The following is a 7,081-nucleotide window of genomic DNA, read 5'->3' as shown; positions in this document are numbered from 1 at the left end:
TTTTGTAACATGTTTTATATTTGCCTTATAAACACTCTCCCTTCTAGTGTCAGATCAAATCCAGGATCAGGTCATGTATTAGTTGTGTCTTTATATGTAGTATATATGTGCATATGCGTGTGTATGTGTATATAATGTGAGTTCACATCTACACCTGCGATTTTAATCCAATACTATAGGCTTTTTAAAATTCTTTACCCTTTCCATATCTGTTTGTCCCTTCTCTAACAGTGAGAAATCTAGATCCCATTAATCTCAATATATCGATTTATTTGCATAGTCTAAAAAATGTAACCAAAACCCTTACCAGGCAGGCCAGCACCTCCCACACTTTCTGCAGAATTTGTCTGTGCAGATGAATCTCCTCTGACTAACCATTTCCTGATCTTGTCATCTCATTGAGGTTGTGCAGGCCATGTAAGACCTGTCAGCATTCCAAGTGATATATTAATAGTTAAAATGATATAAAACTTTATGCAATTTGTGAAATAAAAATTTTGAATACATTCCTTTATTTTAATAGGAAGTGTTCAATGTACAAATTTTATACAAGCATCATCTAAGAAGCTTTGGCCAACATGGCTCTTTCTGTTACAAAACAGGCCTTAGACACAGTATGGAATTAAAATTCCTTGAGTACATCTAATTGTCTGGAAAATGATGGTTAATAAGGAAATGGGGCAACTACTTACTTAACATCTCTTGGGCTCAGATTACTCTCAATCTGTAAATTGGGGATAACTGTTTTGCAACCAGTCTGAATTAACAGAGTTCAGTGCTGAGGGAAATAAGTGCTGCCTCATAATGAAGTTAAAAAGGAAAAGGAGACATCAAGCGGTTTTGATGTCATTACCCCTATTTCCACCAGAGCAGCACTTACTGGTCTATTTAATATAGTAGACTTTTATTTTGCTAGAGTCCCATGGCTAGAGTTAAGTGGTAGGAAACCACTGTCCTAGCACTACCATTCATTCTATGCATTATTAGATAGTTTTGTTTAAAGCCCTGCCTTTATTCATTAAATCTGCTCCATTGTGCCTAGCAATGAGCTTTAGTAAAAAAAAAAAAAGTAGAAAAGCATGCATTGACTTGGAATCATTACATAAATTAGAATACCTACTCCAGAGCATGATTTTGAGAACTTAAATAAGATGATGTATGTTGCATCGAGCACAAGGAAGTTTAGAATAGGCAATCGATAAATGTAATTATTTTCTTCTTTCTCTAGCACATTGCTGAGCATCTAGTTGGTTCTTAATAGGTATTTGTTAAGATGAATTACATCTCAGCATTTTACCACTTAATACTTACCTGTCTTGATTTCAGATAGCTTTTGTTGAAGGTTTAAAACCAATTCATTTTGACCAGTATTTCCAAACAAGTTAGCTGAATTATAATTTGCTTCTTGTAGCTGGTTCTTTGTAGTAGTAGGAGTGGGGAAGGAGAGAAAGATATCCAGAAAAATTGAAGTTAAAGTTAACCACTGAGAATTAAGTTAAGTTAGGGAAAATCAACATGTAATAAATGAAATGCAGCATCTATTAAATAATTCACCTTTTTTTTTTTTTTTTTTTTTTTTGAGACGGAGTCTAGCTCTGTCACCCAGGCTGGAGTGCTGTGGCCGGATCTCAGCTCACTGCAAGCTCTGCCTCCCGGGTTCACGCCATCCTCCTGCCTCAGCCTCCCGGGTAGCTGGGACTACAGGTGCCGCCACGTCGCCCGGCTAGTTTTTTGTAGTTTTTAGTAGAGACGGGGTTTCACCATGTTAGCCAGGATGGTCTCGATCTCCTGACCTCGTGATCCGCCCGTCTCGGCCTCCCAAAGTGCTGGGATTACAGGCTTGAGCCACCGCGCCCGGCAATAATTCACCTTAAATGATATTAGTGGCTAAGATATATTGAACATTTTCTCTGTGTCAGGTATTTAGCCCAGCCTTTTATAAACAATTCATGAAATAGACACTGTCATCAGTCTTAGTTTACAAAAATAATTTGCCCAAGGTTACACAACTAGGAGTAACTGGATTCCAATCCAGTTACAGGGAGTGGGATTTCAATTTGCACACTTAACTAATTAACCTAGCATATGATAATATGTGAATAGAAGTTTGATTTCCACAAGAAATTGTTAAAAGTATTAAATATTTATTAAGCTAATATGGTGTGCCAGATACTGTAGTAACCGCTAGAGATATAGCAGTGGAATATACACTGCCTCTTCTCTAGTAAGATGAGCTGGGAAACATAAACACAAAAATAACAAAATTTTCATCATGATAAAAATGAATATATTGACATATGTAATCAACGGTTTTGTCAGTTGCATTTTATTTAGTCCCAACTAGGAGTTTCTTAATAAAAGCAAGATGATATAGAAGAAAAAGGGAAAGTTTAAGAGAAACACTTTTTCAGCTGGTCATGAGCCTTGTCTAGGAGAGGGGATGACATAACCAAGGAGGTTTCCTGGGCAGGTATCTCTGAAATGGAATGGATCTACTAGACTATCAGATCTCAATGACATTAACCATCAAAAATACATAATATCCTCAATTTTCTAATTATAAATGATTAAAGGAACATAATAATTCATGCATTATATAGGCTATTAAGAGTATAGTTTGAACAAACCCACTACAGCTTTCTCAGTTTTTGGTGAACTAAACAACAAATAAATAAGTTTTTTTTTTATTATGCAAAGACAGAGAACAGACAGAAATACAGTAAATCCACAGAGTGTCTAGCACCCTGTAGAGGGAGGTGTTTTCTGAGTAACCAGTTGGCTTCTGGAAATACTGGCTCTGTCTCCTCTATCTTGCTGCTTTCTTAGTGCTTCTTCTTCATTAATCTCCCTTCTCCAAAATGTTAGGCATATTTTCTTCTTGGGTAGCACCAGTCAAATCGGTAATTCTGGCTGTCCTCACTAATTCCTGCTAGTTTAACTTTTCGCCAGCACCTTTATTAAGTACATTACAAACACATTAACTTAAGCATGTGCACATGTTCATGTGTGCTCACACACACACACACACCCTTCTCCTTGATTCTCGCATCCTATCGATAACATTTAACATTAAGCAGTCTTAAATTGTAGTGAAGACTCCCAACCAAATTTACATTGATTTTAAATTAATGAGGTGACAGGTTAGAATTTTATCACAAAGACTAAGCTTCTCCTTTCACTACCTTTAGAAAGCAAAGAGGAAAAAACTAAACTCTTCAAAATCCAATCTATCACCTTATCTCTTTGGCTAATACTTCCAAGGCATTCATCAATACCAGCACTGCTCAGAGAGAACTATCCATGCCCTGCTAATGGGCTAGGCTTTTATTTAAATTGTGGCTAGAAAATACTAATGGCATTGCATAGACCCACTGATTTGCCTTGGGATAAAATAATCCCGCTTACCATCAACAAAATAAACACACTTTTACAGCACTGCTTGAACTTAATATTCACTCTAAAGTATATAATTCAGTGTTCTCTCTTACGAAATATAGTTGCTCTATGCAAATTTTTGAAATGTTAAGTTTTGTCTTCAATTCTATTTATGCTGATCTCCATATTGTTGGACATTTCACCTCTTCAGAGCAATTGTATTCAACTGTGTAAAGAAATGCTCTTCTAACTTGTCAAATTTTCAATAATGGCTTATTCAGGTAATAAAACTATTCATGTAAACACCAGGATGTGTTTTGTGTTAATTCGTAGGAAGCAACTTGATACTAAAGGAAACAGGAAGAAAATTAAATAATCTCATTCAAATAATTTGCCTATCATCAAGGTCACAGAAATAATTAAGCACATTGACAAATATAATGCTTTTTTGTTTCCTTATACACTATATACCTGTACTCCTAATTCAAAGAAGTATGAGGGATGAGGTTATTGTTCAAATGAATTGACATTCTTACAAACAAGGTAGCACACAAGTCTTTAAAGAGAAAATATTAGATTGGAGTAAAATTAGATTTCCATTAGATTAAAATTAGTTCTATTAGTGTTAATAAATATTAATGTAAAAGTGTACAAAATATAATTAAGCCTCCTCACCCTAGTATTGACCTGCATGTCCATTTGGATGAGAAATAGTGTTCATGCTGAGGTTTGAGAATAACACTGACTGTTCTTCTGAAGTTAACTTAATTTAGTCATGGACAGAAACATGGATTACTATAATACTTGACCTATAATATCAAAAAGTTAAAAATGAAAAGAAACCCAGGAATGAAATAGCAAACCTGCTCAAATTTTGCAAGTAGAGCATAAGTACAAGGGTCCTGATTTACTCATTTTTCTACTTGAAAGAAAACTGCCTTGAGAAAAAATATATGTTCTCATTTTAACACTTCTGAAAATAACACCGTTGTTCTCGATTGGAAGCTAATTTTGAATTGTAATGGCAATTACTAAAGTGAACTAGAAAAAGAAATATGGATAACCTAGTTTCCATGGTTACAACCAATTGTGTTGTCTGATTGAGGTTCCCAAATGTAGGTTTTGTAACCAGCTGCACCGGAACCACCTGAAGCACTTGTTAAAAGCACCAATTCCTGAGTTCTATTTATTAAAAAAGAACCCAAAGTACTGTTCAAAAAGCTCCACAGAAAATTATTCTCTTCACCTAGTTTTCAGCACTATTGAGCACATTCCAACATTTCTTCCCTCTATTTGCTTATCTGTAAAGTACTCAAGGGAATAATTACTAATAAATATTTTAGAGTCAATAGAAAGAAATCAAATAAGATTACACATAAAATTACTGATCATAATTGCAATACTGAACAGGAGCCTAGATCCACACATCCATAGCAGGGTCATTGCAGGGGTGCAGGATGTAAAAGCTGTGCTAATCATGGGATTACTTTGACTGTGAGGATGGGTCAAACTTTGGCTGTGAGGATGGGTCACTTTGACTGGGAGGATGTAACTTGGTCACAGCTAGTGAAAATGTGGGCTGGAAAAATGAGCCAGAACGAAACATGCAGAAGATTCTGAGAGAAAAGAGACATGGGGAAAATGAGCTGCTCCCTTCCAACATGGAAATACTAAGGTAATGTTCCTTTTTCTCTGGTAGAAGTCATTGAAATATGGAGTTGGAAATTCTGGGGAGCAAGAGTGCAAATTTGTATAATACATCCAAAAGATAATTGTGAAAACCCTGGAGGACTCAAGATTATCATAAGGAATGACAAGAGGGAAGAAAAGGGAGTATTTTCAACAGAAGCTATATGGCGGTCCAAAACATTTAATTGAAACATTCAAAAGTAGATGTGTATTTTACAATCTGAGCTGGGGAGTGGAACATAATGTTTAAATTAGTTCCTTTTCCAATTACAGAGATTTCATTATTCTATATCGTCATAGTAACTCTAGCCTACATCAACAATACACACCATGTGATATGGTTTGGATGTGTCAGCACCCAAATCTCATCTTGAATTCCCACATGTTGTGGGAGGGACCTGGTCAGTGGGAGGTGATCGAATCATGGGGGTGGGTCTTTCCTGCACTGTTCTCATGACAGTGAATAATGCTCATGAGATCTGATGGCTTTATAAGGCGGAGTTTCCCTGAACAAGCTCTTTTTTCTTTTTGCCTTCTGCTATCCACATAAGATGTGACTTGCTCCTCTTTGCCTTCCACCGTGATTGTGAGGCCTCCTCAGCCATGTGGATCTGTAAGTCCAATTAAACCTTTCTTCTGTAAATTGCCTGGTGTCGGATATGTCTTTATCAGCAGCATAAAAACCAACTAATACACGATGTCAGCAAAAGTGCCAGCCAGCCCTTTTGTTGGTCTGGTAGCTTATTTGTCATGTCACTCTGAGCCTTTCTGTACATGAGGGTCCCTTTGATGTCAGCAACAAATTGAGGCCTATAATTAATAGGATCCCAGATCAGGAGGCTCAGGAAAACTTTAGGGGGTGGGACAGAACATTATTGCTCATCTGGAAATTTCCTTACGGCTAGATATCAAAGAAAATGGTGCGTCTTCTTCTTATGTCGCACCAGAAAGTACAGAGAATGTACCTTTAGGGAAAGTCATAGGTGAGAGTGGAACAAAAGAATGGCTTCTCTCTGCTCTTTCTGTACAACTTGATTTCTTGCAAACAGAAGGAAAATACTAGCCCATGAATTCGTAGCTTGTAAAAGTTTCCATAAAGTGATGAACTCTGGAAAACGTTAAGATTTTTGCTTGCTTTATATATCTGCAATACTATCATAGTATCTGTATTTTTTCTCCCATCACTAGCTAATATGCTGCCATTTGATACTTAAGCCGGAGATTCACTCCTTGTAACCATCTACTTTTCATAAAAAATCATTAGAGATGTAATGTAAAAATATACCTTGATTACAAACATGCACATTTTCCATGCTGCTAATATAAAATAAATGCCATACATTTGACCAGCTTTTCTTGCCAAAAGAGTTGATATTAAGGAGCCATTAAGAAAACCTAAATCATGGACCATTATTCATTCAGCAGTCAAAAAAAAAAAAAAGTATCTGTGTCTTAGATGCTATTAACGCATGCTGAATGCCAGTTATAATGATCCCATTAAATCAGATGTGATGAATAGTTCATGAAGTCTGACTTTATGTTATTTCTGGAACTTCTGTTTATATTCTTTCTGGAAATAATGGTCCAAGGCCTTATCTGCCTGGGGGCTTTACTGCCTCCCCGCTTTTTTTTTTTTTTTTTCCCCACAAGGTTTCTTTGATTCTAGCTCCAGGGAGCTATAGTTTTCTATCCAGATACTGAAGACAGAAAGGTCATCTCAAAAACACTGTTAAGAGGCCATTGTTTCTTTGCCTTCTTAAACCAGAGATGGAAAATGAACAAGAAATCTTTCTCAGTGCAAAAAGATAAAACCTAAAAGCCTTTCAGCAGCACGTGTCCCATATTTCATTCATTATGTTCATTGTTCTGGAGGCAAACGTTTCCTATTCTACTCTCATTGTAATCCTTCCATCCCCAGTAGTTTGTCTGAGGGATGTAGTTACTGTGCAGTATCAAAAGCAGTCAATTAAAATGATTTTTAAGAGCTATCACGTGAAGCAGGAACTCTTTGTTTAGT

The sequence above is a fragment of the Colobus angolensis genome, unplaced genomic scaffold (assembly GCF_000951035.1).
Source record: "Colobus angolensis palliatus isolate OR3802 unplaced genomic scaffold, Cang.pa_1.0 Scaffold154, whole genome shotgun sequence".
NCBI classification, from domain to species: domain Eukaryota; kingdom Metazoa; phylum Chordata; class Mammalia; order Primates; family Cercopithecidae; genus Colobus; species Colobus angolensis.
This window is presented reverse-complemented; position numbering follows the sequence as displayed.